Source organism: Equus quagga, chromosome 15, assembly GCF_021613505.1.
Source record: "Equus quagga isolate Etosha38 chromosome 15, UCLA_HA_Equagga_1.0, whole genome shotgun sequence".
NCBI classification, from domain to species: domain Eukaryota; kingdom Metazoa; phylum Chordata; class Mammalia; order Perissodactyla; family Equidae; genus Equus; species Equus quagga.
Window position 1 is genome coordinate 13,615,299 of NC_060281.1, and position 15,757 is coordinate 13,631,055.

Sequence of the window (15,757 nt, forward strand, 5' to 3'; positions counted from 1 at the left end):
CCAACTCCCTAGATTCTTCCAGCAAACTATCAATCACGTTCAACTACATCTTAAGGAGGAGTCAGGGATGTTGGCAGGTTTCCATTTTACACAAATTGAAACTCAACAGATTATTCTGAAGGCTCATAATTGCTTCATCTGTGCTTTTATGACATTTTCTTGGCCATTTCTAGGCATTATTTGATACTGAGTCCTTGATCAAGGAGAAAATCTACAAATATAATACAGTTCCTATGGGAAAATATGCTCTGATTCATAACGTCTGCTTTAGAATATGGTTGCTAGAACCACATTCTAATGAAAACCTGGGACTCCCTGCATTTAATGAACCAGTGCCTCCAATGTGTGGCAGCAGCCTGTCCCTTTAAGGCCCCAGCCCCAGTGGCTGCATATTAACCTCTAGCTTTATTGACTGACCTCCCCACAACTTTGTCTTTTTGGTTATCAGCCCAAATCATCTCTAGTTTTTTGCTTATTTATTTTTCCTTTGGCCCAGAACTTGCTTTGCACTGCACTCCTGATGACTGAATGTTTGTCTTGGCCCAACCTTCCTTTTGTGAAATTCCACCCGGAAAGTCTCTCCCAGCATTTCCGACACCCCGCACCCCATCGCTCACTCCCCACCACCATCACTCCAGCCCTGGAGGCTGAGATTCTTGCAGTTGGGGCCCTGCTTGTATGTATAGCTCCTTTCTGTCTACGCAAAACTGCATATACTTGATGATGGTGATGATGATGATAAGGACCATCCTGAGTCAACTATTTTATGCATACTATCTCATTTAAGCCTCACAATAACTTGGTGAGGTAGTTAGTACTATCTCCATTTCTCGAGGAATAGTTAGGCTCAGAGATGCTAAGGAACTCCCCAAGTTTTCATAGTTAGTAACTGGTTGAGCTGGGTTTTGAGATTAGGGCTCAAAGACCTACATTCTTCATGTATAGTTACCATAATTGATGAGGTACAAGGAGATACTAAGCTAATTCGAGGTGCTGCAAAGCCGAGGTAAAGCCAATGCCAGGCTGAACCATGCTAATGCATGTTCTGCTAAGCGCTAAATGTACCATACAGTGCGACATAACGCAAGGCTGTGCCATCTTGCATAGTGCTGGGCAATGCCAGCCCATGCAAATCTGGGTCAAGTTCAAGTGTTCCTGCGTCTGCTTTCCTCGTTTCATCTCTCCTCCCTTCCCCTTCTGTTTTATAGAGGAAGTTTCCTTTCACTTCATGTCTGCCCTGCTTATTTTAATTAGTTTATTAATAAATGATATTAGACTAAAATTCCAGTACATTTTAAAAGAAAATTGATTTACCCACAATCTCACAACTCCAATGCACATTATTTTTCTTCTGTGTTCCTTTCCATCTTTGCCATGGACATATAAATCCTCGTATATTTGTAACCATAGTGTAGAAATAATTGAGTATTCTGATTCTTTTTATTAATTGCCTATATAAAATATTGTATTACCTTTTTTAAACTTCAAACATATTATAAGCTTAATGCACAAAACTTGTGAAAAAGACAAAATGTGCATATGCACATACACTCCCTAATTCTACAACCCCAAAATAACCCCTGATGATCATCAAACTGTGTTTGCTTTTGTATTTCCCCACATGCAACCTACCACCTAGTGGGGTTAAAGGTTGGCATTTAGGAAGCACTGGGATAGGGCGGAAATGTAGTGATGAAGACATCCATATAGGGCTTTTTGACCATCAGGCTCTGACCTAAGCACTTTACATTTAATCCTCACAACAAACTTGTGATAAAGGTATGAGAGGCCCATTTTACAGCTGGTTAAACTGATGCACAGGGAGAGGAAGTAATTCACCTCAAGCCGCACAGCATCAAGTTCTAAAGCCATGACTGAAGCGTGCAGTCTGGCCCCAAAGGCTGGGCTTGTAAACTACCACACTGACACAAAGCCAAGCTCTTCCCCAGCCCTGGTCTGTGTGACAGTGACACTTTAGCTGGCCTGAAAGGAGAGAAGGAGGTAGCCAGGAGAAGTGGGGAGGAGAAACGCAGGTGGAAGGAGAGAGTTCTGACTGAACAGCGTGTGCAAAGGCAAGAGGGCAAAGAGGGCAGGAAAGAAGTTGCAGAGGTGAGAGTATGGGGTAAGGGAGAATGGGGGCTGAGATGAGGCTGGACAAGACTGGGAGCTTCTGGGGGGCTTTGTGCACTTTGTGCAAAGGCAATCATGGCTCATGGAAGGGCTTTAAGCCAGGGACAGGATTAAATTTGCTTCTTAGAAAGACTCCTTTACTATGCTAAGAATAGATCTTAAAAGTTCTCATCATGGGGGGAAAATTTGCAACTATGGTGATGACGTTAGCTAGACTTAATGTGGTGATCATTTTGCAATATATACAAATAAATCATTATGTTGTACACCTGAAGCTAATGTAATGCTATATGTCAATTATACCCCAATAAAATAAAAGAGACCCCCCTTGGGCTGCTGCATGGAGGAGGGAATGAATGACAACAGGGCACAAGCCTGGACACAGAGAGTCCGGTGTGCAGGATGCTGCAGAAATTGTGCAAGAGATGATGGCAGCCTGCATTGGAAGTGGGGTGGTGCAGAGAGCAGCAGCTGGACTGGTGAGGGAATGAGGAGGAAATGGGGAGCTCTGTAGGCAGAGGGTGGAGTCAGCGACGACGGCAGGTTGCTAGTCCGAGCAACTGTGTGGATCAGTAGTGTCAACCTCTGAGATTCAAAACCCCATTTCTGCTTGGGATTTGGTCAGTTCGAGTTGCTTGAGGGGAAGCCGGGTGGACACATCCAGAAGGCAGATGACATGGGTCACAAGCCCAAGAGAAAAGTCTGGGCAGAGAGCTCCTCCTAGAAGCCTGCCCCTGGAGTTCTGGTGCCGATTCACCAGTCTTCTGGCCACCCCTAAGGAAGTCGCCAGCCCTTTGTCTGCCTCAGGGAGAAGTGGGCAGAGATGACTGGTCCAGGGAAAAAGGATGTGAATTGCTCTCCCTGAGGCTGGCTCCTGAACAGAAGTTGACACAAACCTGCCTCATCTTATGAGTGAGACAGACCTGTGTTACTGGAGCTTTCCTTCTCCCTCCAGGAGCCCCTCAGTGCTTCCTCTCTCTCAGATCTGAACTGAGAGAAACCAGCTCAGAGCTGGGCACACAGGCCTGGGCCTGCTTCTCCTGCTTCCTGGCCAGGTTACTTCATTCCACCTAGGGGCAGAAGCCCCAGGTTTTTGCCTCTGACAGCCCACAGCTCATCTCCAACTTGGTCTTCCCCAGACCCCTCAAACTCAGCTTCTCAGAAAACAAACTCTGTGTCTGCCCTGCAGGCCCCCCTTGTCTCCATTCCCTACCTGGAGCAGAGGCAGCACTGGCAGCCCGGCTGTCTAAACCAGTGAGCAGGAATTGCCCCTGACTGTCTCTCCTTACCCTCCCGCCGGATGGGACGCTAGCCTCTCAGCTGCCTCCCACGTCTCTCTCAGCCATCCTTGTTCACTGTCTGATGTCAGAGCCTACTGATTTCTCACCTCCACCACCCCAATGACCTGCCAATGGGTCTCCATGACTGAGGCTTCACCTCCCTCTAGTCTGTTCTCTGCTCACAGCCAGAGCGTTTCCTAAAGTGCAGATGTGAGTCTCACCCCCTTCTTGAACTCCTTCAGTGACTCCCATGGCCTGCAGGGTGGCCTCCTTACATCCTCCTCCCTCCTTCCATCCAGCCCCATCACACTCCTGGGCTAGGTGGGGCCTCCTGCCTTCCTGCCTGGGCACATGTGCCAGCCCTGCCCGGCCGGCTCTTTCCCCCCTGGCGGCACTCAGCTCCTGCCCTCGGAGCTTCCCATGGGGAGCTAGGCTCTCCTCTGGGCCCCCACCGAGCCCTGTGACCCTCTCAGAAACATGAAGGGCACTGCCTCCCCCACCGTCCTGTGAGCTCCCAGTGTCGAGCATGGCCCTGCGGGGTCCCCAGGGCTCCCTCACCAACGGTGAGAGCACCGCTCACAGCACCATGCACTCCTTGGTGACCTAAGGGTGCGAGTCCGGGCTCTGGGAATTCCTCACAATTCCCCCACACACCCCACTGCCTGAGATCTGTATCCATTCACCCACTGATACCCACTCTGATATCAGTTTCCCTACATTAAACCCAGCATATATGAGGTTAAAACCAAAACACTCTTTCCCTGCTTGCTCCCTGGCTTCCTGGCTCCAGAATCCACCGTCCTCCATGGAGACAGACACCGCCAAGGACAAGCCTGGATTCGTTATCTCCTCTCTGCAAGGAGACAGGCTGGTGGGAAAGCTGCTGACCAGCAACGTCAGGGGCTCCCTCCTCTCTGCAAGTAGTCTCAAGGCCAAAGACAGGCTGGTGGGAAAGCTCTGACCAGCAAGGCCGTATGCTCCCCCTCCCCTACCTAAAACCCCAAATAAAAACCCTTCCTTTTAGCTTTTCGGGGAGTTTGGGATTTTAGCATTAGCTGCCCTCTCTCCTTGCTCAGCACTGTGCAATAATAAAGTTCCTACTTTCTTCCACTACCCCCAGTGTCAGAGATTGGCTTGCTGCGCAATGGGTGAGCAAACTCACTTCAGGTTCGATATCACCACGTCTTCAAAATATGTTTATTCCTATTGCCAAATGCAATGTGTGGACCTGCTTGGATCCCGATGCAAATAAACCAACTGTAAAGAAATCTGTATGAATGTTTGTTCTTCAGCTCTGGGCTGGCTGGGGCTGGGTGGGGTTTGGAAGGGGCCACTGGAAGCAGATGGGGCGGTGGGCAGAGTGATGTTTGCAATGGCTGCTACAGGGAACTTGGAGCATGATCCCATATCTTTTTTTTTGTGAGGAAGATTGGCCCTGAGCTACCATCTGTTGCCAATCTTCCTCTTTTTGCCGAGGAAGATTTTCCCTGAGCTAACACTGGTACCCATCTTCTTCTATTGTGTATATGGGATGCCTTCTGCCACAGCATGGCTTGATGAGTGGTGCATATGTCCATGCCCTGGATCTGAACCTGCAAACCCTGAGCAGCCAAAGCAGAGCACGCAGACTTACCCACTATGTCACAGGGCTGGCCCCTTGATCCCATGTCTTTGAAAGCACTAGGCTTCTTACATTCAAAGAGTAAGGATCCTGCTGAAAAGTGAAAAGCATTTCTTGATGAATCTTTGGCTCAGGGCATTGATTCAAGATCCTGTCCATCTCAAAACGACTTGGAGTCAAGCAAAATTTCAAGCACAAAAACTATTTCTAGTAAGCAAGAGCCCAAAACATCATCCAGTTTTCCTTCTGGCAGTAATAACGGCAAGGTCTTTACAACGGAAAAGGTAAAGAAAGAAATTGAGAGGATACTTGCTGATAAAATGAAATCTGACATCACTGAAGCAGTTGATCTTCCAAAGAAACCTGGACTGGAGAAACCAGAGACACAGTCCTCTCCCATTACCGTCCAAACCAGCAAGCATTTAGCTATGGCTGATCTTTCCAGCTTTGAGTAGACCAGTGCTGATGATTTTGCTGTGGAGATGAGATAGGCCTGGGTTGTTTGTTGGCAAATGACCGTGGCATCCAGTAATCCATTGGTAGAAAGGAGTGCCACAGTCTCCACCACTAAGATTGCCATAAGCCCCAGGTGACAAAGAAGTGAATGATCCTAACCTGGTGTGGTATTGTGCCCGATGTACCAGACAAATGAAAAGAATGGCTCAGAAAGCTCAGAAACCACCACAGAAGCCAGCCCCTACTGTTATTTGTATAACTCCAGCTGTCAAAGACCCAGTGGTTAAGAAACCAGAAACGAAACTCAAATAAGAGACAACTTTTCTAGCATTTAAGAGAACAGAAGTCAAGGCATCCAGAGTTATTTCCAGAATTCTTCTAGTACCAGAGTTTCCTCTTCAGGAACTAGTGACCTAACTGGATGGGCAGCTTTTGCTGTTAAAACTTCTTCTCTGGTCCGTTAACAGCAAAATTGAGTTCAGCGACCCAGAACAGCAGCGGGAAATCTGCTACCTCATCAGCTAACCGGAAGCCTGTGGGTTTGACTGGTCTGGCAACCTCATGCAATGGTGGAATAGATTTCAAAATAGGTTCCAGCAACAGCAATACACCCACTGTACCATTGAAACCACCTCCACCTCCAACTTTGGGCAAATCTAGTCTTAGTTACTGTCAACACAAATAATCCATAATCAATCTATAAATCAAAATTGAGATGAGCTTATTATGAACCAGATCTGAGGACTAGCCCAGGGCCTTCCTCCCCCAAGAAAGGCAAGGCACCAAAGAAGTGGGGTGTACTGAGCGGAGCAAAGAGCACACATCACATATGACAGGAATATCTCTTTTACTGCCGTCACAGGATGCTTAGTGGCCCCGCAGGTTGGTGATCAGCAGGTTAGGGGTCACAAGGTGAGCACAGCAGGTCAGTAATTAATCCTTAGTTTCTAGGAACCGGTGCTTATCCTTAAAGAAATGCTGATATGGGGGGAAGCTACATCCCTATCTTTAAGGGCATCATTCTTGTCTTTGGCACATTGTAAATGTTTAAATTGTCGCCGAAACCAAAGTTCGCCTCCTGGTGAGTTATCAGACTCTCCACCAGAAGTAACTAGTCTCACAAAGTGAAGTATATTTGCAGCAAACAGGAGACCATGTGGAATCATTTCCAAAGTCATAGCATCCCTGAACAAAGGGAAGCAGGGACATTTATTTCGGATGCGGAATGAATATTCAAAATGGAGATGCGGGTATTCACTTGCACAGGCTCAGTTGGGAAACATGCTTCCACATACATTGCAGGTTATGGTAATAAGGCCTCAGCTCCCCCTGGAGAGATTTTAGCATTAAAAAGAAGGCAAAGGTCACAGGTATAGCTCTTCAGGTGAGGCCTGGTCCAGTTCCTGGTCCCGTTCAGGGTGGTTGGTGATTGCACCTCATTAACATAACAGAAGGGAAAAATGAATTTGGAAAAACAACTAAATGCTTCCAAACCCACCCTTGAGTTCCTCGGGGCAATTAATCTGTGACAAAAGCAGATAACATCTGGCCCAAGGTCAGGACCTTTTGGAAAAACAAGGTCAGGCCGAATTAGTTTTACACCAAATGGTTTCCTCATATTCTCCAATATATGCTATTGCTTCTCATTTATTTTTCAGTTGCTCAGTTAGTTGTGACAGTGTTAGCAAAGTAGGTCTTCCTTGTCCCAGTAGCTTAGTTCTATGAAGCAGCAGCCAACTAAGTGGGAATGGAAATAGCGGGACATCAGGGCCTAGAGAAGTACCACCAGCAAAACCACCTCAGAACCGAGCCACTCTCCCTCAGTGTCACTTAAATGTCCAACTTCTCAAGAATCACGGCTCAATGCCGTGACGCGATTACAGACGGTCAAGATGAAAGCCAGCCAGAAGAAACTCAAGAAGTAATATAGCCAAGTAGGTTTTTATATCACGTTACCCTACAGATTAAAATCTTATTATTAGGACATAAACTGTAATACGTTATAGTTTAATAAAAATCTTCACAATGAAAAAAAAAAGAAATCCTTATGAGACAATTGAGGAAATTTGGATACTAGATATTTGATTAAACTAAGAAATCCTAAATTTTTTGTGTTATAATTGAATAGGACAATTGTCTAGAAAAAGAGTACTTACATTTTAAAGAAATATACGAATGTAAACCTTCAATGATACAAAATGCATATATACAATGTTTTTCATTGCAGAATTGTTTGCAATTTCAAAATCGTAGAAACAAGGTAAATGTCCATACACACACACACACACACACACAGACACACACATGACAATGGTTGCATAAATTACGATACATTCATACAATGGAGTACTATGAAGCTATAAAAATATAAGAGAGATCTTTGTGAATTTAAACAGAGGTGATTTCCAGGATCTACCATTAAGTGAAAAAAAAAAAGTACAAAAGAGCATCTGTAGTGTGTTGCCTTTTAGGGGAGAAAGAAGAGGTTACAAGAAAATATACATGTATCTGCTCAGTCACGCAAAAGAAAACCAGCAGGGAAAATGAGATTGTTACCTACAGAGGGTGGGTGAGAAAGGGGTGGAAGGAAGAAGGAATGGAAATGGGGCAGGAGGATGAGGAGGGCATGCCACCTCTCTGAGGACATTTTTTTGTAAAATTCGGACTCTTAGAACCATGAGAAAGTTTCATGTGCTCAAAAATTAAGTAATTAATCAAAACCAAGCAGGAGGTGGGGGAAACCAAAATGGAATGCAAACACCAGCGACCTAACAGCATTTCAAATGACTATTATCACTGAGCTGAGGGATGGGGAAGAATTACCCTAAATAACTTTTGAATCAGCATTTTGACTGCGTACTGTAGGCTCCAGACAAAAAGAAATATACAAGCTAAAAAGAAAAATGCTGTACTCTAGTTTTTAAATTATGTATATATATGCAGACAGATATACACATGGAGGTGTGTGTATGTGTGGGTTAATGTACATACATACATATACATGTATCTACATGAATATACATATGTTTCCTGCTGAGGAGGCCCAGGAGCATTGAAATCCCAGAAGCAATGAATGCAGACAGTGACCAGATCCTAGTTTCCGAATACCCTTTTCCAATAAAAGGAAACAAGGGTCCTTGGAGAAATGGCTGATTTCAGGACTTGGACACAGGAAATGCAAGATAAGCCTGGAACGTGCTTGGTACAGAAAATATACGGAAATATTCACAAAAAGAGAGAACTTGTCATAAAGACATGGGAGCCAACCTGAAGTAGCTCCCAAAGGCCAAAGCTGGAAAGACCAAATTTGAGCAACAAAATGTATATTGGTAGTATTAGACTGTAACTCTTAGAATAGAATATCCACATACTGATATAAGTAACCCACTGAATGCATGAATGAATAAATATATAAAGGGAGAGGGGACAGCTCTTCCTTAAGGAAGAATCCCAATTATTACATGTAGAAGGAAATGAGGAAACTCACCATTAAGCAAACACTATGGTAACGTTTGCTGCAGGCAAGATCCATAGTGGGTGCTGAAATTAGTCAATGAAAGTTTACTTAGAATATTTGCATAGTCACTAAGTATCTCCCCACAAGATATTTATTAATTCCAAAAAGATAAATAGTAACATTGAAAGTGACAAACCTGGCAGGCACTACTTTAATCAAAAGATCAAGGTTAACGTCACCATTAATAAGACATTAACTAATTAAACATAGTATGTTTTGGATATGATGTTATGTCTGGAAATGATACAGTGAGAAGGAAACAGCATAACTTCTGTGGAATTCTTGCAAAAAATGTATCATTTAAGGGGGCTGGCCCCACAGCCTAGTGGTTAAGTTTGGCATGTTTTGCATTGGTGGCCTGGATTCACGGGTTTGAATCCTGGGCATGGACCTACACCACTCATCAGCCATGCTGTGGCAGTGAGCCACATATAAAATAGTGGAAGATTGGCATAGATGTTAGCTCAGAGCTAATCTTCCTCAGTGCACACACACACACAAAACTATAACTCCAAGCAAATCATGAGGAAACATCCGGCAGATGCAAATTGAAGTATATTCTACAAAATATCTAACCAATGATCTTCTAAAGTGCCGAGATTAAGAAAGACAAGGAAAGACTGAGGAGTTGTCACAGACTAGAGGAGACTATGGTAACTAAATGGTGTGGGATCCCAGACTAGAAAAAGAATATTGGTTGAAAAACTGGGGAAACTCGAGAAAGGTCTGGAGTTTAGTCGATAGTATTGTATTAATGTTAAATTCCTGGTTTTGATCATTGCACTCTGGTTATGTAAGATATTAACATTAGAGAAAACTGGGTGAAGAGTATTTGGGAACTCTGTACACTTTTCAATTTTTCTGTAATGCAAATAATTTCACAAAAGTTTAAAAGATATACATTAAATTATTTATTGATGAAATAAAATGAAGTCTGGGATTTGTTTCAAAATATCGCTGACAATTGTTGAAGCAAGGAGATGGGTATGTCAAGGCCCATTATACTTCTTTCTACATTTCTATATGTTAGAAATTTTCCATTAGAATCCGATAAATCATATATATTTATTAAGTCCCTTCCATGTGCCAGGCACTGTGTCAGCCATGGGCACTTGGCAGCCCTGTCATCAAGGAGCTCACAGTCAACAAGGGGAAAGCAGATATTAAACACATAAGGTCAAAATAGTGACGTGATCCAGGAAGCGCAAGATACCTGAGAGTAGGGAGGGGAGACTGTTCCAAGCAGAAGAAACGGCACATGCAAAGGACCTGGGGCTAGAGAGCAACGCTAAAGTGTAGTCAAGAAGAGAAGGGTCTGCAAATGACCCACATAATGCAGCTAAGGTCCTCCCAACCAGGACTAGGATGTCTCAGCCAGATTCTTTGAGCCTATAGAATTTGGGTTGCAACAGTATTCATTATAGAGTCCATTTTGCAAATTTAGATTGCTATCCCCCTATTCTCTCTATCACATCCTCTTTTCTGACACTGCCTTCCTATGACACACTCCCTCTCTCCCCACAAGACTTTTCCATCTGCCATAAATTTTGCAGCCAATTTCATGAACTCTTCCATAAGCAGTGTATGTAGAAGCTGGTCCCCACTGATCTGCTGGGCAGCCAAATAAACTGGAAATCTCTTGTTCATGCAATTATGGATCACCTTGAAATGAAACATTGATTTGTCATTTTCTTTCAGGTCTAGTGTGGAAGTAGGAGGAGCTTTGAGATCTGTGGGCATGGCTGTTCTTATTGGACCTGACCCCCTTTGGAGGGAAAGAATTGTCACAGTACTACAGCATCTAACATACACACCAGGACTTGGCATTGAGCTGCTGAGCAGAGAGCCGACCTGAACTTTGAGTTAGGTTCACGTTGACTTCATACATTTTCATAAGTTTTCTCATGTCTGTTTCACTAGGAAAATATTTGTAAGTGTGTTACTGTATGTGGGTTCTTTTATGTTCTTATTCTGCCTTGGTTATGTGCTCAGGAGACAATTCAAGCATTATTAGTTCTGCAAGGACATGTCTTTAAAGGAAAACAATAAGAATTTAGAAAATGAAGGCAGAGAATATGATGAAATAGGAAAAGTAAGAGTAATTATCATGGGCAATGTGAAAACACAACCATTCCCATGTCAGGAGGAGGGTATGAGCTTATGCTAGAGGCTTTCTCTATTCCAGATAACGGATTACTGTGATTCATACGGGAGTCAGCACAAAACCCTACTGGATTTAAATCTGGCAGGGTCACACAGTTGAGGACCCCCACTTCAGCAGTGAAAAGAAAATACATCTGAGTGGTTTGCATGCCTCTTGAACCAGCATCTGCTACTGGGAAACCAACCAGCAAATGCCTGCCCATCAGAATCTGAACTTACACTTCATAGTTGATTTCACACATGTTCACTTGTTCATGTGGTTACTTTGTGGTTGAGCACTGAGTAGCATGCTATTTTCCCTCTCCTTATCTGTCTCTTTCTGCTTCTTCTTCTCCCTCTCTTTCTCTTCCTCCCCCTCCTCCTCACTCGCTTCCTCTCCTCCTTCCCTTCTCCTCTTTCTCTTCCTCCTCCTGGTTCAATGTTTGGGGGACAAAAAGGTGATCTGGGTTTCTTATGAAGAAAAGTCTCCAAATTGACAGAGAATCTAAAAGAATAGGACTTTTAGGATAGTTAGGCAAGTGCATCCAGATTTATTTCTTAGGCAAAGTTCAGAACAGCCCTTCTCTTGAGCTGTCACGTCCCCAGGCCGACAGAGGATTTTGCACAGTCCTTCCATTTGCCAAGTTACATATTCCCCCTGGCTACGCTCCTAAAGCACTTTCTCAATCTCTTTGTGTAGTCAGGATGTCTCTCCTCTGTGGGAGAGTTCTACTGCTTTGATAGTTCTGTTTAAATAGCAAAATGTTGGATTTTATAATCAGGATTGGTTCCTTTATTACCATGATGCCAGCTTATTATTTAATTACTCTGCACTGCTGTACTATAAAAAAGGTGAGCCCTATGAGTGAAATGCTGAAAAAAAAAGAAAAAGTGTGGCTCTTGAGAGCTAACGATGCCATGTCCTATGGAGGGTGTGCTGAACATTGAGCAAGTGGCATAGCAAGCAATGTACTGTGCTAACAGGCAATGACACCTTCTCTGCTTTCTGGGAGCCCACAATTTAGTGGTGGGCATGACAACTGTAATCTCTGCAGGCTGTGAAAATTCAGTAATAAGGAACAATAAGAAGACTAGTCTGAGTGTCAGGAGAATTAGGATTTCTAGACTTTATCATCAATGATTTGGCTGGCAAATCACGTGCTCTTTCTGGGGTGCAGTGTATTTGTTACACAGTTGGAGGACTAACTGACTTCTCATATACCTTGTGTCTCTGTAACTTGGGAAGTCTTGAGGGGAGAGCTAGATACATCGATGGAGCATAGAATTAGTTTTTAGAAGGAACATGAAGTGGCCAAGTAGAAGGCAACATAATGAGAGTCAGTAGTGCCCTGGAAGTATCATCAACATAAAAAGAACAAAGCAGAGACCTTACAGAGGGAAGTCTCAGAATCTCGGTGTCTACAAGCATTTTTTTTCTGACTAGACTTAAACCCGTTTAGGGCAGGGAACAAATCAGACTTGTATCTTGTCCCCAACCAGCTTTTCTTGCTTGGTACATGAAACTGCTCAATGAGTGTTAGTTGAGGAAGTTTGAACCAAACTTATTAAAAAGAGGAAATATGTTACATGTCAATGAGAAACAATGTGACCAAGAAGGAAAAAAAAAATAAAGGCCCTCTGGAACATTTTAACTATTTTGACATATAAAAATTAAAGTTTCACATGCCTTTTTAAAAATATAATATATATATATTTTTTTCTCCTCTGTGATGACTTCTTGAGCCTATAGAAGGAAATCTTTGACTGGGTTAGCAGAGTTAATAGAAATAGTGAACATTCTTGAGGGTGGACAGTATATACAGCTTGATAACATCCTTGCTTATTATTTAACACTCATCTGTAAACCAAATGAAATAACAGAATGCAATCGTGGTCATCTCCCCTTGTGATGTTGGAAGCAAGGTAGTAGGATCAAAATAGTGAATATTTACCTGAACAATATAACCTAAGATTTATCATCATTTACTTGACAATGCTTCCCATGCAATTTAGCATCAAACAAGCCTAATTAGTATCTCTCCCTTGATAGGAAGACCGAACAAATTTCTTTGAGAAGTCCCAGGGGCCCTCTGAAAATTCTCAAAGAATGTCAAAATAAAGACTTCATTTAGGGTATGAATTATGGGGAGGTTGTACCTTTTACAATTTCTAAAAACATGTTACTTTATAGTATAACCTTTTAACAAAACACAAGACATGTTTACCAACAGACTCAAATACTTTTTAGTTTTTCTGTAATAAGAAGCCAAGAGTAGATAAACTTTTATTTAATAATGTCTAATATTTTTCTTATTTAGAGATAAATCTAGATATTTAATGAAACTTTATCATTAAAAAACCTAGTAAAACTTCAAAGTTTCAAGTTACCAAAGAGATTTTTGAAGTTACTTTAAGTACATACCCCATAACACATAATTATTGTTAAAAGTTTACCTAATACTCATCTTTTTCTCATCTATTTAGTTACTTGTTCCCAATAATTATTTAGATTACCTAGAAGAATTCATGAGACATTAGACAAAATTAGCCATTTTAAATTATTATTTTTGTTAACCAGTTTTGTAATAGAGATAACAACAGTTTATCTGACCAATAAACAGAATAAAGGCTGCATGTCTGCATCATATCCAATGCTGATAGCTCTTACGACATGCCTATTTTTATCAAACCGATAAACTTCAACTTTCATTTACCAAAGATTATTTCATCTTATGTTAACTTGGAAGACATTTGGGTTGGTTGCATTTAGGAAAATTTTTGTAAGCACTTCCTTTAAGTCAATTGAATAGATCTCTTTAGAAATTGTGTCATCTGGAGGTAAAATGCCTCACAGTTATGACATATATATATAGACAAACACATAAACAATAGACAGACACAACAAAGATTTTCCTTAGATTTTTGGGTAAGAGTGCTTCCATAGCAGACTGCATGTGCAAAAACTTCTTTTCCCAGATTTTTCTTCTTTCTTTCTTTCTTTCTGTTTTAGGAGTCTGGGATGGGAATATTCCCTCTTTTGTTAAGCAACTGCAAGTCACAGCATGATGCCAACTGGAGTTCAGAGGAGAGACTGCCCATTTGGGAACTGGTCAGGCTTTTTTAGAAGCTCAATTTCCCACTTTTCTTTTAATTTTGTTTTGCTATAAAGTCTGAACAACTTCTAAGGACAGTGTAATGGGTCATAAGTGTGTTGCTTGCAAGTCTTGCTTCCTAAAGAAAGGTCATAAATGCTCTCTTACATGCCTTGGTTTCTCCTGCTGGCAGTCTAAAACTGCCGCTGGGGTTCAGAGCTCTGGTGACCAATCCTTATGTGCACATCCCTGGATGAACATGTAATTAATTGACGTGAATGAGAGTGGAGTTCCCTATGGGACCACTATGCATCATGAGGCATTTTATCCTCCAACACTCCTGCTGAGGTCCTCAGTCACTTGAGAATGCCTTTTTGGCCAGGAGTAAAGTGCCCCTTTTCTTCAGACCTGAACATGTTCAGTCTCTCATTTCTCTATCAAGCAGTTTGTTCAGACTTTATAAACACAATTCTTTCCAATTTAAATCCAAATTAAAAATGTCAGCCTGCCTCATTTACTCCAAATTTCCCCCTTGGCTTCTCTGGCCTAGGAAATTCCCTGTAGCTTACTCTTTCCCAGGAATTTCCCCTAGGTTTCTCTTACCTAGGGTGGGTACTGGTACCCCCTTAAGAAATCTAGTCTTAAGGTTTGAAACAGCTCATATAAACTCTGGACCATTGACTTAAAATAAGGAGGCCTGAGTTTAAGGAGAGCTCCCCAGGGTCGCCTGAAGAATGCAGTGAGCCAGGGGGCTCAGTGGGCCCCTGTTGGTACTGAATGTTGGTTCAGTGTGGATTCCAGGTGGTCTCTGGTGGGCTTCTCTGAAATCCTGCCAACTATCCAAGAAAAGACAATGAAAATAATCCACGGCTAACCTATAAATGAAAATTGGGGTGAGTTTATTGTGACCCAGATCTAAGGACTAGCTTGGCCCAGTGCCTTCCTTCCCCGAGGAAGGAAGGGCACCAACGAAGTGGGGTGCACAGAGTCTTATACCATCTTGGAACAAAGAGCATACGTCACATATGATAGGTATGTCCCTTTTACCACAGTCGCTAGTCTGCCTAGCCAGCACAGCACAGCTATTCACACAGTAGGTAGTAAGTCTGCTGTCATGATGGACACAGCAGGTAGCAGGTCTGTTGTCTTGAGCTCCGTGGTCAAAGGGTGAGCACAACAATCAGTTCCCAGCCTAGGGAGAGATGCTTATCCTGAAGGAAATGCCAAAAGGGAAAAGTTGCATCTTTATCTTAAGGCCATTTGTTCTTGCCTTTGGGACATAGCAAAGGCTTAAGTCAGATATACAATGCACGCTCAATGGCCATGTCAGGCCCTTTTGGAAAAACAGGGTCAGGCCAAATTAGGTTTACTCCAAATGGCTTCCTCGTATGTTCCAATATTCTATTGCTTGCTATTTATTTATCACTGGTATAGAGAAGCTACAAGAGTTTGGTGTCAAAAGTCCGTTTGATTGCTAGGTTCACCACTCATTTTAGGCTAGTTTCTTAACCGCTATAGA

The 15,757-nt window shown here is 42.7% G+C and overlaps 1 pseudogene; it reads left to right on the forward strand.

Moving 5' to 3' along the window:
- The first annotated feature begins 4,782 nt into the window (after positions 1-4,782).
- LOC124226107 (integrator complex subunit 12-like) lies at positions 4,783-7,412 on the forward strand (annotated as a pseudogene).
- The last annotated feature ends 8,345 nt before the right edge of the window (positions 7,413-15,757 follow it).